Raw genomic sequence first — 22,454 nt, 5'->3', positions numbered from 1 at the left:
CTACCTCTTTCCAGGCAGTATGCTCAAGATGTTTGCCTAATAGACAATCTACAGGCATGGCAGGTCTCACAGCTACTTTCAGAGTACCAGAGACCCCCCCACACTCAAAGGGAACCAGGGCCACCGGTAGGTGACTCTCACGATTGTCAGCAACTATGACCTGGTGGGATGTATTAGGGACTATCTGCTCTACGGACACCAGCTGATTCTTGATAGTAGTCATAGTAGCTTCTGTGTCACGCAGAGCCTCCACCCTTTGCCCATCAATGGTGACCCACTGCCTATACTGGGAAGTATTAGCAGGCATGTGGGCTTTAGGCACCATCTCTTTTTCTCCCAGGGATACTAGGGACACCTCTGCCTGTCCCCAAAAGCTAACTAGCATTTTCTCCCACCCGAGCGCTACACTAGCCAACCCAGGTGTCTGTCCTCCAGTGGTGGACTGTGCTCTCTTGGAACATTGGGAGTGGCCCTTAGAGTGTCCATGCTAGTAGCACTCTAAGCATTTGGGGATGAACTTCCCTAACTTATTGTCGAAGTACACTGGTGTCTTCCCAAATTTAGAAGAGGAACGGTTACCACTCCCCCTCCTCCTTGGGAATTGTTTTGGGGACCTTTTGAGAGTTCCTTATCTTTAAGTTTTTCTCCCCTCTCTTTCTTTGTGGGTGTCCCCCCAGATACCTTTTTGGACAATCTGGTGCTAACCCAGAGGTCCGCCTCTTCAGCAAGCTTCCTGGTGTCAGTCAGCGTACTGTCTACTAAGTGCTGGTGTAACTCTGTAAAAAAAATACTGAGCATATGCTCTCGCAGAATCAAATCATGTAACCCTTTGTAATCATTTACTTTGCTGCCCTCACCCATCCATTCATTGCCTTATTGGAGGAATCAAAACAGTCTACTCAAGTTTGTGTGGAAAGCTTGGTGCTGTCCCTAAACCTCTGATGGTATTTTTCAGGGGCCAGCCCAAACTTGGCCAGTAAAGCGGCTTTCATTGGTGCATGGACATTCTGATCATGTGGATCTAGTGTAAGGAGTGTGTCCCTCCCCACTACTGGTACATAAAACTACAAGGCCGCCCCCCATTGCTCCTCGGAAGTCCCATGGGCCCTTAGTGCAACTTCATAGGCAGCCAACCACTTATCAGTGTCATCTCCCACCACATAACTTGGTACCAAATTCTTGGGTATACGAACCTTCTTCTCCCCAACAGGTCCTGCATGTATGCTGCCACCATCACTGCTGGACTCAGACTGTCTTGCCTTGATCGCCAGCTCCTTGAGACTCAGTTTGTGAGCCAAAGAAACGCTTCTTCTCAGCCAAGGCTCTCTCAGCTGCTTTTGCTTCTCTCTCTGCCTTCCTTTCCTCCTGTTGAGCTTCAATTTTCAACCTTGCCATTTGCAATCGAAATTCCCTCTCCTCTCTTCTTTCCTCTGCGGTCAGGCTCTGATCAGAGACACTGCTCCCTGGGTTGGCAGGGGGCACAATTGCAGTGGTAACTTCATCCACTGATAGTAAAAATTCCTCTGGGGGGCTAGCCTCTGGCCCCTCCTCCTCAGCTGTTTGACAGTATATGTCTCCAACAGGGCCAGGTCAAATTCTTCATTTCTACCTTGAGACCCAGTCTGAGACATGTTGAGTGAGGATTTTAGTTAGAAAAATTGTCAGGAAAAAATGTAATTGCAGAAAAAGATTAAAAAATCAAGTTGACCTTCAGCTGTGAGTAGGTAGTGCATACTTACCTACACTATGTTGCTGCACAAATACAAGTCCTATTATGACCTCTGATCACCAATGTTAGAAATGGGGTCTTTGGTTAGCAGTTAGGTTACCCCTGTCCAAGCAAGGACCCTCACTCTAGTCAGTGTAAGTCACACACAATCCTAATTATCCTGTGCCCACCCTTTGGTAGCTTTGCACTGAGCAGTCAGGCTTAACCTAGAAGGCAATGTGTAAAGTATTTGTGCAATAAATCATACAACAACACAGTATAGCACCACAAAAATACACCACACAGTGTTTAGAAAAATATCTAACATTTATCTGGTAAGATGCTGGTCAAAACTATTAAAATTCAATAGTTAAATGTTGAGATATCACTATGAAAAGTATATAAAGGCCCTCATTTCAACCTCAGCGGTCTTTGGTTCCGCCAGGCCAAAGACCGCCAGTGTTGGCGGTCTTCCGCCAACCATATTATGACTGCTGGTGACCCTCTGCCCTTTTTTGGACAGAGAGCCGGTGTTGTGGAGGCTGCTCCACCGTCACTTCCACGTCATCAGAACACCGGCCACTGAATTACGTCCCAGTATTCGGCTTGGCGGTGTTCTGGTGACGGGGTGCTGGCAGCAGAGCAGCCCCCATTGATCCCGTTCCCATTCAAAATGCAGATGTGTGCAAGTAAGGCTGAGTATCTTGTGTTTGGGGTGTGGCTGAGTGAATGCACAAGGGAGCTGTCAACTAAACCCAGCCAGACGAGGATTGTAAGGCACAGAAGGATTTAAGTGCAGATAAATGCTCACTTCCTAAAAGTGGCATTTCTAAAATAGTAATATTAAATCCAACTTCACCAGTCAGCAGGATCTTGTATCACCATTCTGGTCATACTAAATATGACCTTCCTACTCCTTTCAGATCAGCAGCTACCACTTGTAGGAAAGTACCATCTTGCCTGGCATGTTACCCCCATTTTTCACTGTATATATGTTGTTTTAGTTGTATGTGTCACTGGGACCCTGCTAGTCAGGGCCCCAGTGCTCATAAGTGTGCCTGAATGTGTTACCTGTGTTATGACTAACTGTCTCACTGAGGCTCTGCTAATCAGAACCTCAGTGGTTATGCTCTCTCATTTCTTTCAAATTGTCACTAACAGGCTAGTGACCAATTTTACCAATTTACATTGGCTTACTGGAACACCCTTATAATTCCCTAGTATATGGTACTGAGGTACCCATGGTATTGGGGTTCCAGGAGATCCCTATGGGCTGCAGCATTTCTTTTGCCACCCATAGGGAGCTCTGACAATTCTTACACAGGCCTGCCACTGCAGCCTGAATGAAATAACGTCCACGTTATTTCACAGCCATTTTACACTGCACTTAAGTAACTTATAAGTCACCTATATGTCTAACCTTTACCTGGTAAAGGTTGGGTGCTAAGTTACTTAGTGTGTGGGCACCCTGGCACTAGCCAAGGTGCCCCCACATTGTTCAGGGCCATTTCCCCGGACTTTGTGAGTGCGGGGACACCATTACACGCGTGCACTACATGTAGGTCACTACCTATATGTAGCTTCACAATGGTAACTCCGAATATGGCCATGTAATATGTCTATGATCATGGAATTGCCCCCTCTATACCATCCTGGCATAGTTGGCACAATCCCATGATCCCAGTGGTCTGTAGCACAGACCCTGGTACTGCCAAACTGCCTTTCCTGGGGTTTCACTGCAGCTGCTGCTGCTGCCAACCCCTCAGACAGGCATCTGCCCTCCTGGGGTCCAGCCAGGCCTGGCCCAGGGTGGCAGAACAAAGGACTTCCTCTGAGAGAGGGTGTTACACCCTCTCCCTTTGGAAAATGGTGTGAAGGCAGGGGAGGAGTAGCCTCCCCCAGCCTCTGGAAATGCTTTCATGGGCACACATGGTGCCCATTTCTGCATAAGCCAGTCTACACCGGTTCAGGGACCCCTTAGCCCTGCTCTGGCACGAAACTGGACAAAGGGAAGGGGAGTGACCACTCCCCTGACCTGTACCTCCCCTGGGAGGTGCCCAGAGCTCCTCCAGTGTGCTCCAGACCTCTGCCATCTTGGAAACAGAGGTGCTGCTGGCACACTGGACTGCTCTGAGTGGCCAGTGCCATCAGGTGATGTCAGAGACTCCTTCTGATAGGCTCCTTCAGGTGTTGCTAGCCTATCCTCTCTCCTAGGTAGCCAAACCCTCCTTTCTGGCTATTTAGGGTCTCTGTCTCTTGGGATTCCTTAGATAACGAATGCAAGAGCTCATCCGAGTTCCTCTGCATCTCTCTCTTCACCTTCTGCCAAGGAATCGACTGCTGACCGCGCTGGAAGCCTGCAAAACTGCAACATAGTAGCAAAGACGACTACTGCAACTCTGTAACGCTGATCCTGCCGCCTTCTCGACTGTTTTCCTGGTGGTGCATGCTGTGGAGGTAGTCTGCCTCCTCTCTGCACTAGAAGCTCCGAAGAAATCTCCCGCGGGTCGACGGAATCATCCCCCTGCAACCGCAGGCACCAAAGAACTGCATCACCGGTACCTTGGGTCTCCTCTCAGCACGACGAGCGAGGTCCCTTGAATCCAGCAACTCTGTCCAAGTGACTCCCACAGTCCAGTGACTCTTCAGTCCAAGTTTAGTGGAGGTAAGTCCTTGCCTCCCCACGCCAGACTGCATTGCTGGGAACTGTGACTTTTGCAGCTACTCCGGCCTCCGTGCACTTCCGGCAGAAATCCTTTGTGCACAGTCCAGCCTGGGTCCAAGGCACTCTAACCTGCATTGCACGACCTCCTAAGTTGTTCTCCGGCGACGTGGGACTCCTTTGTGCGACTTCGGGTGAGCACCGTTTCATGCATCCTCGTAGTGCCTGTTTCTGGCACTTCTACGGGTGCTGCCTGCTGCTGAGAGGATTCCTTGTCTTGCTCGAAGCCCCCTCTGTCCCGTGACGCAATTTGCGACATCCTGGTCTCTCCTGGGCCACAACAGCATCCAAAAACACTAACTGCATGATTTGCAGCTAGCAAGGCTTGTTGGCAGTCTTTCGGCGGAAAAACACTTCTGCATGACTCTCCATGGCGTGCGGGATCCGTCCTCCAAAGGAGAAGTCTCTAGCCCTTGTCGTTCCTGCAGAAACCTCAGCTTCTACTGTCCAGTAGCAGCTTCTTTGCACCCACAGCTGGCATTTCCTGGGCATCTGCCCATCTCCGACTTGCTTGTGACTTTTGGACTTGGTCCCCTTGTTCCACAGGTACCCTCGACTGGAAATCCATTGTTGTTGCATTGCTGGTTTGTGTCTTTCCTGCAGAATTCCCCTATCACGACTTCTATGTCCTTTGGGGAACTTTAGTGCACTTTGCACTCACTTTTCAGGGTCTTGGGGTGGGCTATTTTTCTAACCCTTACTATTTTCTAATAGTCCCAGCGACCCTCTACAAGGTCACATAGGTTTGGGGTCCATTCGTGGTTCGCATTCCACTTTTGGAGTATATGGTTTGTATTGCCCCTATCCCTATGTGTCTCCATTGCATCCTATTGTAACTATACATTGTTTGCACTGTTTTCTAATACTATTACTGCATATTTTGGTATTGTGTACATATATCTTGTGTATATTTGCTATCCTCATACTGAGGGTACTCAGTGAGATACTTTTGGCATATTGTCATAAAAATAAAGTACCTTTATTTTTAGTATATCTGTGTATTGTGTTTTCTTATGATATTGTGCATATGACACTAAGTGGTACTGTAGGAGCTTCACTCGTCTCCAAGTTCAGCCTAAGCTGCTCTGCTAAGCTACCATTATCTATCAGCCTATGCTGCTAGACACCCTATACACTAATAAGGGATAACTGGGCCTGGTGCAAGGTGCAAGTACCCCTAGGTACTCACCACAAGCCAGTCCAGCCTCCTACATTGGTTGTGCAGCGGTGGGATAAGTGCTTTGAGACTACTTACCACTCTTGTCATTGTACTTTTCATAAGAGAAAAATATACAAAACAAGTTCAGTGTATGTACACATAACTAAAAAGTTTTGCATTTCCTCTTTTCACTCTTTTCTAAAGTGCTGAAAAGTACTTCTAAACTTTCTAAAAGTTCTTAAAAGTTTTTTTTTTTTAAATTCTGTCTTTCTAAAAAGCTCTAAAAACTTTTTTATCACTTTTTCTCTCACTTAAACTCTTTCTAAAAATGTCTGGCACAGGCCAAAATGTTGATCTGTCCAAACTTGCATATGACCACCTTAGCTGGAAAGGAGCAAGGAGTCTCTGTGTAGAAAGAGGTTTGAGTGTAGGGAAGAATCCTTCCTTGGAATTATTGCTTAACATGCTTAGAGAACAAGATAAGACCACAAGGGCCCCATCTGTTGAAAAAGTAGCTAATGGTTCCCAATCTGATCCAGGGACTCCCCTAGAGAAAGATTCAGGAAATAAACTTTCTAGCCTGCCCATTACTAGACAGTCTAGCATAGTTGGTACTGATGTTGAGTCACACCATACAGATAGTGTTGTCTCACATCATAGCAAGAGCATTCATTCTCACCACAGTAGAACTGATTTTTCTGTTAACCAAGCTGTTAGGATGCCTTCTGTAAGGGACAGGTCTCCTTCTGTCCATTCTCACCATACTTCTGTTTCAAGACATGTCCCTCCCACCCACCCTGATGACAGATTGTTAGAAAGGGAGCTCAATAGATTGAGAGTGGAACAAACCAGACTGAAGCTCAAGAAGCAACAGCTGGATTTGGATAGACAGTCCTTAAAAGTAGAGAAGGAGAGACAGAAACTGGGTTTAGAAACCCATGGTGGCAGCAGCAGTATTCCCAATAGTCATCCTGCAAAAGAGCATGATTCTAGGAATCTGCACAAGATAGTTCCCCCTTATAAGGAGGGGGATGACATTAACAAGTGGTTTGCTGCACTTGAGAGGGCCTGTGTTGTACAGGATGTCCCTCAAAGGCAGTGGGCTGCTATCCTATGGCTATCATTTCGTGGAAAGGGTAGGGATAGGCTCCTTACTGTGAAAGAAAGTGATGCCAATAATTTTACAGTTCTTAAGAATGCACTCCTGGATGGTTATGGCTTAACCACTGAACAATACAGGATAAAGTTCAGAGAGACCAAAAAGGAGTCTTCACAAGACTGGGTTGATTTAATTGACCATTCAGTGAAGGCCTTGGAGGGGTGGTTACATGGCAGTAAAGTTACTGATTATGACAGCCTGTATAACTTGATCCTGAGAGAGCATATTCTTAATAAGTGTGTGTCTGATTTGTTGCACCAGTACTTGGTGGACTCTGATCTGACCTCTTCCCAAGAATTGGGAAAGAAGGCAGACAAATGGGTCAGAACAAGGGTGAACAGAAAAGTTCATACAGGGGGTGACAAAGATGGCAACAAGAAGAAGGATGGTAAGTCTTCTGACAAGGGTGGGGACAAATCTAAAAATGAGTCTTCATCAGGCCCACAAAAACACTCTGGTGGGGGTGGTGGGCCCAAATCCTCTTCTAATCAAAACAAAGAAAAGAAACCATGGTGCTATTTATGTAAAATAATAGGCCATTGGACAACAGATCCCAGTTGTCCAAAGAAAAGCACCAAGCCTCCTACCACTACAACCCCTACTGCTACACCTAGTGTCCCTACTAATAGCAGTGGTGGTGGGAGCAAACCTACTAATAGCCAATCCAAGGGAGTACCTGGGCTCACTTTTGGTAACTTAGTTGGGGTTGGTCTGATTAGGGAGACCACAGAGGCTGTGTTAGTCTCTGAGGGGGCTATTGATTTAGCCACCTTGGTTGCTTGTCCCCTTAACATGGATAAGTACAAGCAACTACCCCTAATAAATGGTGTTGAGGTTCAGGCCTACAGGGACACTGGAGCCAGTGTGACTATGGTCATAGAGAAACTGGTCCACCCTGAACAACACCTACTTGGTCACCAGTACCAAGTAACCGATGCTCACAACAACACACTTAGCCACCCCATGGCTGTTGTAAATCTCAACTGGGGGGGGTTACTGGTCCAAAGAAAGTTGTGGTAGATTCAGATTTACCTGTAGACTGTCTATTAGGGAATGATTCGGAGACATCAGCTTGGTCAGATGTGGAGTTGGAGGCCCATGCAGCAATGCTGGGCATCCCAGGGCATATTTTTGCTTTAACAAGGGCTCAGGCCAAAAAGCCAAAAAGGACAGGGAAGCTTGGATCCTGGAACAATGGACCAAGTGCTCCCTAAAGCTAGGGCATTTAGAAGTAAAACACTTCCTACTATCCGTCCCTCTACAGTGGATTCTACTTCTGAGGAAGAAGAATTTCCACCCTGTGCAGAACCTACACCAGAGGAGCTTGAAGCAGACATTGCTGAGCTTTTGGGTGAAGGGGGGCCTGCCAGGGAGGAGCTGAGTGTGGCACAGCATACCTGTCCCACACTAGAGGGTCTAAGACAGCAAGCTGTCAAACAGGCTAATGGGGATGTCAGTGACTCTCACAGAGTTTACTGGGAGGACAACCTCTTGTACACTGAAGCAAGGGATCCTAAACCTGGAACTGCCAGGAGGTTAGTGATTCCTCAGGAGTACAGAAAGTTCCTCCTAACTCTAGCCCACGACATTCCCCTAGCTGGACATCTGGGACAAATGAAAACTTGGGACAGGCTTGTTCCCTTGTTTCATTGGCCTAGAATGTCTGAGGACACAAAAGAGTTTTGTAAGTCCTGTGAAACCTGTCAAGCCAGTGGCAAGACAGGTGGCACCCCAAAGGCACCCCTTATTCCACTGCCTGTGGTTGGGGTTCCCTTTGAAAGGGTAGGGGTTTACATAGTTGGCCCCCTTGACCCTCCTACTGCTTCAGGCAATAGGTTTATCTTGGTGGTAGTGGACCATGCCACAAGATATCCTGAAGCAATTCCTTTAAGGACCACTACAGCACCTGCAGTGGCAAAGGCCCTCCTGGGAATATTTTCCAGGGTGGGCTTCCCAAAGGAAGTAGCATCAGACAGGGGAAGCAATTTCATGTCTGCTTACTTAAAGGCCATGTGGAAGGAGTGTGGTGTAACTTACAAGTTCACTACACCCTATCATCCACAAACAAATGGACTGGTGGAGAGATTTAACAAAACTCTCAAAGGCATGATTATGGGACTCCCTGAAAAACTCCGCAGGAGATGGGATATCCTTTTACCATGCCTCCTTTTTGCCTACAGGGAGGTACCCCAGAAAGGAGTGGGCTTCAGCCCCTTTTAACTCCTCTTTGGACACCCTGTTAGGGGTCCACTAACACTTGTCAAGGAGGGTTGGGAACAACCTTTAAAAGCTCCAAAACAAGATATTGTGGATTATGTACTTGGCCTCAGATCTAGGATGGCTGAGTATATGAAAAAGGCCAGTAAAAACCTTCAGGCCAGCCAAGAGCTCCAGAAGCAATGGCATGATCAGAAGGCTGTTTTGGTTCAGTACCAACCAGGGCAGAAAGTGTGGGTCTTGGAGCCTGTGGCCCCAAGAGCACTCCAAGATAAATGGAGTGGACCCCACATAATTGTTGAAAAGAAGGGGGAAGTCACCTACTTAGTTGACTTAGGCACTGCCAGGAGTCCCCTTAGGGTGCTCCATGTCAATCGCCTGAAACCCTACTATGACAGGGCTGATCTCACCCTGCTCATGGCAACTGATGAGGGACAGGAAGAAGACAGTGATCCTCTACCTGATCTCTTCTCTTCCACAGAACAAGATGCTCTAGTGGAAGGTGTAGTTTTGGCTGATTGTCTTACTGCTGAGCAGAAAGACCATTGCATAAATCTCCTGGGTCAGTTTTCTGAACTCTTCTCTACTGTGCCAGGTACCACTTCTTGGTGTGAGCACACTATAGATACTGGAGACAGCTTGCCTGTCAAAAGTAAGATCTATAGGCAGCCTGACCATGTCAGAGACTGCATAAAGCAAGAGGTGTAGAAAATGTTAGAACTGGGAGTGGTTGAGCACTCTGAAAGTCCATGGGCTTCTCCTGTGGTACTTGTACCAAAACCTCATTCCAAGGATGGAAAGAAAGAAATGCGGTTTTGTGTCGATTATAGAGGTCTCAACCAGGTAACCAAAACTGAGGCTCACCCTATACCCAGGGCAGATGAGCTCATAGATACACTGGCATGTGCCAAGTATCTAAGAACTTTTGATTTGACTGCAGGGTATTGGCAGATCAAATTATCAGAAGATGCTAAACCTAAAACTGCATTTTCAACCATTGGAGGACATTACCAATTCACAGTAATGCCTTTTGGGTTGACAAATGCACCTGCCACTTTTCAGAGGTTGGTGAACACAGTCCTGCAAGGGCTGGAAGCTTTTAGTGCAGCATATTTGGACGATATAGCTGTCTTTAGCTCCAGTTGGGATGATCACCTGGTCCACCTATGGAAAGTTTTAGAGGCCCTGCAAAAGGCAGGCCTCACTATCAAGGCTTCAAAGTGCCAGATAGGGCAGGGGAAGGTGGTTTATCTGGGACACCTTGTTGGTGGGGAACAGATTGCACCACTTCAGGGGAAAATCCAAACTATTGTAGATTGGGTTCCCCCTACTACTCAGACTCAGGTGAGAGCCTTCCTAGGCCTCACTGGGTATTACAGGAGGTTCATTAAGAACTATGGCTCCATTGCAGCCTCTCTTAATGACCTCACATCCAAAAAGATGCCTAAAAAGGTATTGTGGACAGCTAGCTGTCAGAAAGCTTTTGAGGAGCTGAAGCAGGCCATGTGCTCTGCACCTGTCCTGAAAAGCCCTTGTTACTCTAAAAAATTCTATGTCCAAACTGATGCATCTGAATTAGGAGTAGGGGCAGTCCTATAACAACTTAATTCTGAGGGCCAGGATCAACTTGTTGCTTTTATTAGTAGGAGGTTGACCCCTAGAGAAAAGCGTTGGTCTGCCATTGAGAGGGAGGCCTTTGCTGTGGTCTGGGCACTGAAGAAGTTGAGGCCATACCTGTTTGGCACTCACTTCATTGTTCAGACAGACCACAAACCTCTACTTTGGCTAAAACAAATGAAAGGTGAAAATCCTAAATTATTGAGGTGGTCCATATCCCTACAGGGAATGGACTATACAGTGGAACATAGACCTGGGAGTAGCCACTCCAATGCAGATGGACTCTCCAGATATTTCCACTTAGACAATGAAGACTCATCAGGTCATGGCTAGTCTTATTGTCCTTCGTTTGGGGGGGGGGTTGTGTAGGAAAGTACCATCTTGCCTGGCATGTTACCCCCATTTTTCACTGTATATATGTTGTTTTAGTTGTATGTGTCACTGGGACCCTGCTAGTCAGGGCCCCAGTGCTCATAAGTGTGCCTGAATGTGTTACCTGTGTTATGACTAACTGTCTCACTGAGGCTCTGCTAATCAGAACCTCAGTGGTTATGCTCTCTCATTTCTTTCAAATTGTCACTAACAGGCTAGTGACCAATTTTACCAATTTACATTGGCTTACTGGAACACCCTTATAATGCCCTAGTATATGGTACTGAGGTACCCAGGGTATTGGGGTTCCAGGAGATCCCTATGGGCTGCAGCATTTCTTTTGCCACCCATAGGGAGCTCTGACAATTCTTACACAGGCCTGCCACTGCAGCCTGAGTGAAATAACGTCCACGTTATTTCACAGCCATTTTACACTGCACTTAAGTAACTTATAAGTCACCTATATGTCTAACCTTTACCTGGTAAAGGTTGGGTGCTAAGTTACTTAGTGTGTGGGCACCCTGGCACTAGCCAAGGTGCCCCCACATTATTCAGGGCTAATTCCCCGGACTTTGTGAGTGCGGGGACACCATTACACGCGTGCACTACATATAGGTCACTACCTATATGTAGCTTCACAATGGTAAATCCGAATATGGCCATGTAATATGTCTATGATCATGGAATTGCCCCCTCTATACCATCCTGGCATAGTTGGCACAATCCCATGATCCCAGTGGTCTGTAGCACAGACCTTGGTACTGCCAAACTGCCTTTCCCGGGGTTTCACTGCAGCTGCTGCCAACCCCTCAGACAGGCATCTGCCCTCCTGGGGTCCAGCCAGGCCTGGCCCAGGATGGCAGAACAAAGGACTTCCTCTGAGAGAGGGTGTTACACCCTCTCCCTTTGGAAAATGGTGTGAAGGCAGGGGAGGAGTAGCCTCCCCCAGCCTCTGGAAATGCTTTCATGGGCACACATGGTGCCCATTTCTGCATAAGCCAGTTTACACCGGTTCAGGGACCCCTTAGCCCTGCTCTGGCGCGAAACTGGACAAAGGGAAGGGGAGTAACCACTCCCCTGACCTGTACCTCCCCTGGGAGGTGCCCAGAGCTCCTCCATTGTGCTCCAGACCTCTGCCATCTTGGAAACAGAGGTGCTGCTGGCACACTGGACTGCTCTGAGTGGCCAGTGCCATCAGGTGACGTCAGAGACTCCTTCTGATAGGCTCCTTCAGGTGTTGCTAGCCTATCCTCTCTCCTAGGTAGCCAAACCCTCCTTTCTGGCTATATAGGGTCTCTGTCTCTTGGGGTTCCTTAGATTACGAATGCAAGAGCTCATCCGAGTTCCTCTGCATCTCTCTCTTCACCTTCTGCCAAGGAATCGACTGCTGACCGCGCTGGAAGCCTGCAAAACTGCAACATAGTAGCAAAGACGACTACTGCAACTCTGTAACGCTGATCCTGCCGCCTTCTCGACTGTTTTCCTGGTGGTGCATGCTGTGGAGGTAGTCTGCCTCCTCTCTGCACTAGAAGCTCCGAAGAAATCTCCCGTGGGTCGACGGAATCGTCCCCCTGCAACCACAGGCACCAAAGAAATGCATCACCGGTACCTTGGGTCTCCTCTCAGCACGACGAGTGAGGTCCCTTGAATCCAGCAACTCTGTCCAAGTGACTGCCACAGTCCAGTGACTCTTCAGTCCAAGTTTGGTGGAGGTAAGTCCTTGCCTCCCCACGCCAGACTGCATTGCTGGGAACTGCGACTTTTGCAGCTACTCCGGCCTCCGTGCACTTCCGGCGGAAATCCTTTGTGCACAGTCCAGCCTGGGTCCACAGCACTCTAACCTGCATTGCACGACCTCCTAAGTTGTTCTCCGGCGACGTGGGACTCCTTTGTGCGACTTCGGGTGAGCACCGTTTCACGCATCCTTGTAGTGCCTGTTTCTGGCACTTCTGTGGGTGCTGCCTGCTGCTGAGAGGGCTCCTTGTCTTGCGCGATGACTCCTCTGTCCCCTGACGCAAATGGCGAGATCCTGGTCCCTCCTGGGCCACAGCAGCATCCAAAAACACTAACTGCATGATTTGCAGCTAGCAAGGCTTGTTGGCGGTCTTTCAGCGGGTAAATACTTCTGCACGACTTTCCACGGCGTGATGGATCTGTCCTCCAAAGGGGAAGTCTCTAGCCCTTGTCGTTCCTGCAGAAACCTCAGCTTCTACTGTCTAGTAGCAGCTTCTTTGCACCCACAGCTGGCATTTCCTGGGCATCTGCCCATCTCCGACTTGCTTGTGACTTTTGGACTTGGTCCCCTTGTTCCACAGGTACCCTCGACTGGAAATCCATTGTTGTTGCATTGCTGGTTTGTGTCTTTCCTACAGAATTCCCCTATCACAACTTCTATGTCCTTTGGGGAACTTTAGTGCACTTTGCACTCACTTTTCAGGGTCTTGGTGTGGGCTATTTTTCTAACCCTTACTATTTTCCAATAGTCCCAGCGACACTCTATAAGGTCACATAGGTTTAGGGTCCATTCGTGGTTCGCATTCCTTTTTTGGAGTATATGGTTTGTGTTGCCCCTATCCCTATGTGTCTCCATTGCATCCTATTGTAACTATACATTGTTTGCACTGTTTTCTAATACTATTACTGCATATTTTGGTATTGTGTACATATATCTTGTGTATATTTGCTATCCTCATACTGAGGGTACTCACTGAGATACTTTTGGCATATTGTCATAAAAATAAAGTAACTTTATTTTTAGTATATCTGTGTATTGTGTTTTCTTATGATATTGTGCATATGACACTAAGGGCCTCATTCTGACTTTGGCGGGCGGCGGAGGCCGCCCGCCAAAGTACCGCCGTCAGAATACCGCCGCGCGGTCAAAAGACCGCTGCGGTAATTCTGAGTTTCCCGCTGGGCTGGCGGGCGACCGCCAGAAGGCCGCCCGCCAGCCCAGCGGGAAACCCCCTTCCATGAGGATGCCGGCTGCGAATGGAGCCGGCGGAGTGGAAGGGGTGCGACGGGTGCAGTTGCACCCGTCGCGATTTTCAGTGTCTGCTTGGCAGACACTGAAAATCTTGGTGGGGCCCTGTTAGGGGGCCCCTGCAGTGCCCATGCAGGGGCCCTGTTAGGGGGCCCCGCGACACCCGTTACCGCCAGCCAGGTTCTGGCGGTCAAAACCGCCAGAGCCAGGCTGGCGGTAAGGGGGTCGGAATCCCCATGGCGGCGCTGCCTGCAGCGCCGCCATGGAGGATTCCCCAGGGCAGCGGGAAACCGGCGGGACACCGCCGGTTTTCCGTTTCTGACCGCGGCGGTACCGCCGCGGTCAGAATGCCCATGGATGCACCGCCAGCCTGTTGGCGGTGCATCTGTGGTCGTTGGCCTGGCGGTAGGCTACCGCCAGGGTCAGAATGACCCCCTTAATGGTACTGTAGGAGCTTCACTCGTCTCCTAGTTCAGCCTAAGCTGCTCTGCTAAGCTACCATTATCTATCAGCCTATGCTGCTAGACACCCTATACACTAATAAGGGATAACTGGGCCTGGTGCAAGGTGCAAGTACCCCTAGGTACTCACTACAAGCCAGTCCAGCCTCCTACACCACTCAAACAATGTATGAGGGCAGCCCCAATTTTAGCCTAAGAAGGGAGCAGGCCTCACAGCAGTGAAAAAACAAATGTAGGAGTTTTACACTACCAGGACATGTAAACTACAGAGGTACATGTCTTGCCTTTTGCCTACACAGTACCCTCTCCTATGGGTTACCTAGGGCATACCTTAGGGGTGGCTTACATGTAGAAAAAGGGGAGTTTTAGGCTTGGTACTTTTAAATGCCACGTTGAATTGGCAGTGAAACTGCACACACAGGCCTTGCAATGGCAGGCCTGAGACAAGGTTAAGGAGCTACTTAAGTGGGTGGCACAATCAGTGCTGCAGGCCCACTAGTAGCATCTACAGGCCCTGGGCAAATATAGTGTACTTTACCAGAGACTTATACGTAAATTAAATAGTCCAATTGGGTATGATCCAATGTTGCCATTTTTAAAGGGAGAGAGCATATGCACTTTAGCACTGGTTAGCAGTGGTAAAGTGCGCAGAGTCTTAAAACCAGCAAAAAAAGTATCAATAAAGTGTAGGGAAGCAGGCAAAATGTTAGGGGGGACCGCCCTAAGGCTGTCAGGTCTAACAGGCAGCTTCTCATAGCAGGTTGCACATTCTGCTTTCTCAGTAGGTATCTTGTTAAAGTGTCTGAGTTGGTAGGGTCAGAGACCCGGTTTAAATACCCAAGTGTGCCTTTGAAGTGGGGGAGACTCACAGAGTGGCTTAGAAGTGCACAAGGTTCCCTTTCAGTTCCATCCTCTCTGCCAGGGTCCCATTAGGGGGTTTGGCAGTCCATTGTGTGAGGGCAGGCCACTTTCCTTTGACATGTAAGTGTCAGGCCCTCCTCCCTCCCAGCCCAGGAAGACCCATTCAATATGCAGATGTGTACAGGTGTGACTGAGCATCCTGTGTTTGGGGTTGTCTGAGTGAAATTCACAAGGGAGCAGTCAACTAACCTAACCAAATGTGGATTGTAAGGCACAGAAGGATTTAAGCGCAGAGAAATGCTCACTTTCTAAAAGTGGCATTTCTAAAATAGTAATATTAAATCCAACTTCACCAGTCAGCAGGATTTTGTATTACCATTCTGGCCATACTACATATGACCGTGATACTCCTTTCAGATCAGAATCTACCGCTCAAACTGTATATGAGGGTAGACCTAATGCTAGCCTATGAAAGGAGTCTTAATACCAGCAAAAGCAGTGTCAAAAAGTGGAGGGAGGAAGGCAAAAAGTTAGGGGTGACCACCGTAACGCTGTCAGGTCTAACAAGCTCCTTTTCTGTGAAAGCATTGTTATTTGTTCTTTTGCACAACATTTCATTTTGTGTCTCTGCTCAAGGCTGTACATAACAGTTTACTTAGTATTGCTACCCAAAAGTACAGAGTCAATTTTCCCAACCTAGACATATTATCAACATGTTTTGTTCTAAAAATACCACAACAGGCCAAAATAAGTTAGAGGGGATATTTCAGTCAGCCTTCTTACGCTGTGTGCCATTTCATTGCAGCTTTGCTGATCTTGGCCCTGTCTCTCTAGCCAACCGAGGAGACTGTCAGCAGACCGACAGGCAGACCTCTGTATTCAGGTAGAGGGGTGAGGGCTTTTTCCATGGACTAGTAGAGGCAGAAAGGGCTATCACGGCTATGCTCTCATGTTAGATGCTAGAAGTGTAGGTAGAAATTCTTAGACTTATGATTACACCAGGTTGTTGGGACTGTTTATTTGTTTCATTCTAATGGTCACTATCATAACCACTGTTTCATTTTCTTATAATTGCAGCTCATGCCTTTTACATAAAATGCAGTTGCTTCAAAAAATTACTTTGAAACTTGCCTTATATTTCTCTGTCTGTCTTTGCATGTATGAGACTTGTGCAAATGAGAGAAAGGGGTAAAATCTATTCCACCACAACTTCCCTGAGGAGTCAGAGTGTCATGCTTAGGGCTGCCACAAATCATCTTCGCTTTCTAGTTTGGTTGAGGTGCTGCCACCCAAAACCATGCAGTCTTATCCCCATGGTAAGAGTCTCTACGACAGTTCAACTCGAGGAGGCATCTTGGCTTTTGGATTGCCAAAGATAGTCAGTAAAGCTTGATGATCACTTACCATCACAAAAGGCTTTTTATACAGGAATACATGGAAATGTTCATAAGCCCATACTACATCTAAACTTTCTTTCTCAGGTTGTAGGTCAGCATGCTCTGTTTGGGACAAGCTTCTACTAGCATATGCCACAATATGTCTTTGAGCATTTGGGTGTCCACTGTGCTGTACAAAGATACCACCTAAACCGACGTGCCTAGAGCCAGCAACAACCTCTGTATGAAGCTTCAGATTGATGTATGCCCTTTCAGCAGCATTTGCAATGACCTGTTTGATTCTCTTGACACTTCCCTCACAATCTTGTGACCATTGACATGAAACATTTTTCTTTGTCAACTCTCATGATGGAGCACTTACAGTGGCAAAGTCTTGTATGTATCTTGAACAGTAAATGACCATGCCAAGAAATGAACGGGCCAAAGAAAGATTATGTAGGGGACCAGCATTAGACAGTGCTTGTACTTTCACAGGATTGGGTGTCACTCATACCCCCATCAGAAAAGATATGGCCAAAGAATGTTAGGTTTGTCTTGTGGAACTCACACTTATTTGCATTCAAAGTCAAACCTACATCAGTAAGTAATTGACATACTAGGTGAGAGCCCTAGCATGTTCCTTCTGTGTAGCTCCAAAAACAAACATGTCATTGCTATATTTGGAAGCATTCACAGGATGGATGATACGTCGAATGACATCTTGGAAAAGTTCTGCAGCCAGTGACACACCAAAAGTAAGAGCCAGATTTATGAAAAGTGGCGCTGCACCAAGTGCTGCGCCACTATTCTTGCGCCCCTTACTGACCCCCTAATGCCACCATGTGTGCACGGTGTCTAAGATATGGCACACCATGGCTGTAGTTAGGACACTAGTGTCAGAATTTTTGACATTAGTTTGGAGCTTTGCAGGATCCTGCAAAGCCCATTGAGGCCCTTTGTAAACAATGGTGTGCCTCCTTTTAATGCTTGCTCTGAACAAGCGTTAAACGTGCTGAAAAAAATGACATACGCCATTTTTTCGGCCACCCCAAACCAGGGAACCCCCCCTTTGCATACTTTATGCCCGGCGCAGGCATAATATAGGGCAAAGGGTTGCAAAGTGGCAAAATGCATGCATTGTACCACTTTGTAAATATGGGGTGGGCAAAAGGCCACCTTAGCATCAAACAAAATGACGCTAAGGCAGCACTAAAGTGGCGCTAGGCCCTCTCAAATCTGAGCCTAAGTTTTTTCTGTCAAAATAGACCCACATGTGTATGAAAGATTGTAATGAACCTGCAATTTTCTTTAAGTATCAGCTGATGATAACCTTTATTTAAATCAAGGTGAGAGATGACCTTTGCACCACTTAATTGCATTTTGATGCCAGCAATGTGTGGACCTAGGTGAAGAAAGTTTGGTGCTTTGGCTTGTTGACTTTTCTTTGACTGACATTTTTTATTCGCATGCGTCCAGTCCAACATGTGTACATTTCACTGAGGTAAACATCAAAATGGCACACTTATCTTCCTTACTTTCACTTGAAATTGAGGTGGAAGAACTGCTTGACGATGATTTAGTTGATGATCGACTTTGTTCAGTATAATTTTGCCTCAACTGAAGTCAGTGCTTAGCCGTGTGGATGTGTGTCTTGTGTTACTTCTGGGAAATTCTGGTGGCCAATTTGTCTTCTCGCAATGACACACCTGCTTTTTACTTTGCTTTACAAATCATCACAAAATGGTTCTCTTTCCCACAGCCTTTTCATATTTGTACAAAGGCGGGACATTTACCTTCGTGTGGAAACGCAAAACCATATCTAAAACTTAACTTCTTTTTACGTGTAGACATCACTTTGTGCGCCTTAGTATTTTGTTTTTTCTTACTTTTCACACTCATTGACTGATTCACTCTAGGGACCTCCATCCACAGTTGCAAGGGTGAGGTCGGCAGAGCCGAGATGCTTGGTGGGGGTGTAAAAGGAGAGTCATCTGTTGAGGTATTCTGGTCCGGTGTTGTACAGTGCTTTGTGAGCATGGGTGAGGAGTTTGAAGGTGATTCTCTTGTTGACTGGGAGCCAGTGTAGGTTTTTCAGGTGGTCTGGGATGTGGCAGTGGCAAGGGGATGTCCAGGATGAGGCGTGCAGAGGCATTCTGGATGCGTTGCAGCTTCTTCTGGGGTTTGGCTATGGTCCAGGTTGCTGCTTAAAAGGGCTTGGGTGACTGTTCTTCTGGTTTCGGTGGGTATCCATTTGTAGATCTTTTGGAGCATGCAGAGGGTGTTGAAGCAGGAGGAGGAGATGGCATTGACTTGCTGGGTCATGGATAGTGAGGGGCCCAAGATGAATCCTAGGTTGCGTGCATGGTCAGTGGGAGTCGGAGTGGTTCCAAGAGTGGCAGGCCACCAGGAGTCATCCCACGTGGAGGGGTGGAGCCGAAGATGAGCACTTCCGTCTTATCGGAATTGAGTTTGAGGCAGCTGCTCTTCATCCATTCGGTGATGGCCTTCATTCCTTCGTGGAGGTAGGTCTTGATGGAGTCCTTAGTGAGAGAGAGGATCAGCTGGGTGTCGTCGTCGTATAAGATGATGTTTAGGTTGTGGGATCGGGCGATGTTAGCGAACGGGACCATGTAGACGATGAAGAGGGCCGGGCTGAGGGTCGAACCCTGGGGTACACTGCAGATGATTTCGGTGGCCTCCGAGCCTAATGGGCGGAGGTGGACTCTCTGCGTTCTGCCTGTGAGAAAGGATGTGACCAATGTCCGGGGCTCTGTCGCGGATTCCAGCATTGCTGAGGTGTGAGCGTAGGGTGTGGTAGCAGATGGTGTCGAACGCGGCCGAGAGGTCCAGGAGGATGAGGGCTGCGGTTTTGCAGCTGTCCAGTATGGTTCTGATGTCATAGGTGGCGGCGATGAGGGTGGTTTCCGTGTTGTGGTTGCTGCAGAATATAGATTGGGAAGGGTCCGAGGTGCGGTTCTCCTCTAGGAAGTGGTTAGTTGTCTGTTGACGGCCTTCTCAATGACTTTTGCCGGGAAGGGGAACAGGGAGATAGGCAAGAAGTTCTTGAGGTCCTTTGGGACCGCCTTGGGTTTTTTGTGGAGGGCGTTGATCTTGGCATGTTTCCAGCTCTCTGGGAAGGTGGCGGACTCAAAGGAGCTGTTGATGATCTTCCGTAGTTGGGGTGCGATGACCGAGCTTGCTTTGTTGAGGACGTGGTGAGGGCAGGGGTCAGATGTAGATGGTGTTTACGATTTAGATGGTGGTGTTGTCATTGACGGGGGTCCAGGAGAGCAGGAGGTTGGTCGGAGGTGAATCTGTGGTGTTGGTGGTTGCTGGGGGAGTCTGGGTGCTGAAGCTGTTGTGGATGTCTGCAATCTTACGGTGGAAGTAGGAGGCCAGGGAGTCTCAGAGGTCTTGGGATGGCGGGATGTCATTGGCGTTGGAGCTGTGGTTGGAGAGTTCCTTCACGACGTTGAAGAGCTTCTTGTGGCTGTGTGCATTGTTGCTGATTTGGTCTTTGAAGGCAGTACTTGTGGCGGTTCAGATGAGTTGGTGATGTCTGCGGATGGCATTTTTGAAGGCTGTGTGGTTGTCCAGAGTCTATGGATGGCTCTGTAAGCACACTCCTGGCCACTTCTCCTTGGGCCACTTCACCAAGTGCTGTGGTACGATGACCATCTCGACTGGATTCAGTGAGTCATTTATTTCTTCTTTTTTTAAATGCCAGTTTGCACTTCATGACACCTAGGCCCATATTTATACTTTTTGACGCAAAACTGCGCCAACGCAGTTTTGCGTCCAAAAAATTAGCGCCGGCTAACGCCATGCTGAAGCGCCATGCGGGCGCCATATTTATTGAATAACGTTAGCCGGCGTTAGCCGGCGTTAGCCGCCGGCGCCGTCTGGTGTGCGTTAAAAAAAACAACGTACACCAGGCAGCGCCGGCGTAGGGGAAAATGGAGCTTGGGCGTCAAGAAATGGGGCAAGTCAGGTTGAGGCAATTTTTGCGCCTCAACCCGATTTGCGCCATTTTTTTTTCACTCCTAACCCCCATAGAAATGAGTCCTGTCTTAGCAAAGACAGGAGTCATGCCCCCTTGCCCAATGACCATGCCCAGGGGACTTATGTCCCCTGGGCATGGTCATTGGGCATAGTGGCATGTAGGGGGGCACAAATCAGGACCCCTATGCCACAAAAAAAAAAAAAAAAAATACTTAGCTGAACTTACCTTAATGTCCCTGGGATGGGTCCCTCCAGCCTTGGGTGTCCTCCTGGGGTGGGCAAGGGTGACAGGGGGGGTCCCTGGGGGCATGGGAGGGCACCTCTGGGCTCCTTCCGAGCCCACAGGTCCCTTAACGCCTGCCTTTTGCAGGCGCTAAAAAACGGCGCAAAAGCGGCCGTACGTCATTTTTTTGGACCCGCCCACTCCCGGGCGTGATTTTTGCCCGGGAGTATAAATCCCACGCACATGCCTCGGAGTCGATTTTTTAGACGGGAACGCCTACCTTGCATATAATTAACGCAAAGTAGGTGTCCACGCTAAAAAATGACGCTAACTCCATGGACTTTGGCGCTAGACGCATCTAACGCCAAAGTATAAATATGGAGTTAGTTTTGCGTCGAAATTGGGTAAAAAAAAACGACGCAACTTCGGCGCAAACGGAGTATAAATATGCCCCCTAGTTTATCTCTCCCTTGCAGTGCTGTTTGTGGCATTATTTAAAAAGTTATGATTATCTTTGGCTGCATTTTGTGAACCTGGTTGTATCAGTCTTCAGCGTTAATGCTCAGTGTAATGTACAATTTTATCTTGCATGGCACCATGGTACCTTCATGTATGGCCTAACCAGCAGGTTCTCAGCCAGTGATAGCTATATTCCTTGCAATGCTTTCTCGCTTTGACTCGACATGTATGAATCGTTCATTCAGTACTTCGACAGCTACACACAAGACACACACAAGCAGTTTGCTTGAACCTCAGCAAACTCTCTGGGAGAGCAGAAACGTTCTTTGGGTTACTTAACCCCTATCTCATTGACAGTTATAGCATCCCCCCCAACCTGGGTACTGGCCAATGACTATGCCACAAAGGAACTGAATATAGTATCTCTTTATTCTTTCATGTAGCTTCAAACTGAGCATTCTAAAAAGCTTTCATTGCATTCCGCTCTAACACCTACATCACACTTCTACAGAGTCTGCTATTCAGAGCCAAAAGGGTTCAATCAAAAATTTGCAAGACACTGCATTCCCCACAGGCTTTTTTGTTGCGGAAGCTGGGAAGTCTAATGATTGATAGTATTCTATATAAGCAGAAACATCATCTAAAATTGAACTTTTTTTAACTTAACACATTTCAACTATATTTTTGAAGTCATTTGTACAATCATACACCTTTATAAATAAATAAGGACACAGCTGAACACATCAATAAACTAACTAGAATAAACTGTGTAAGCCCTAGTTATTTATCTTGTTAATCTGCCAAGATGTTCTTCAGTGCAATTATAGTTCAATCACATTACAAGTTGTCATTAAATATACAGTTTATCATATTTGAATCATGCATTCACTCCTAGATTTCCTTTTTTGTTTCACACTATGCAAATAAGCTTAGAATTTACTAAATGCATTCATAATAGCATCTGTTGTTCATGTTAACATCAGTTTTTGAGAGTCTACAGTATGGAAAACTGCTATTAATATCTATATAAATTATGTTATTTTATGAAAGTGATAAAAGTATTATACTATTATTTGTTCAGTAGTAGTAATAGTAGTAGCAGTAGGGGAAGTAGCATAACTAGACAAATCGTTTC

Source organism: Pleurodeles waltl, chromosome 1_2 (genome assembly GCF_031143425.1).
Source record: "Pleurodeles waltl isolate 20211129_DDA chromosome 1_2, aPleWal1.hap1.20221129, whole genome shotgun sequence".
NCBI classification, from domain to species: Eukaryota; Metazoa; Chordata; class Amphibia; order Caudata; family Salamandridae; genus Pleurodeles; species Pleurodeles waltl.
This window is presented reverse-complemented; position numbering follows the sequence as displayed.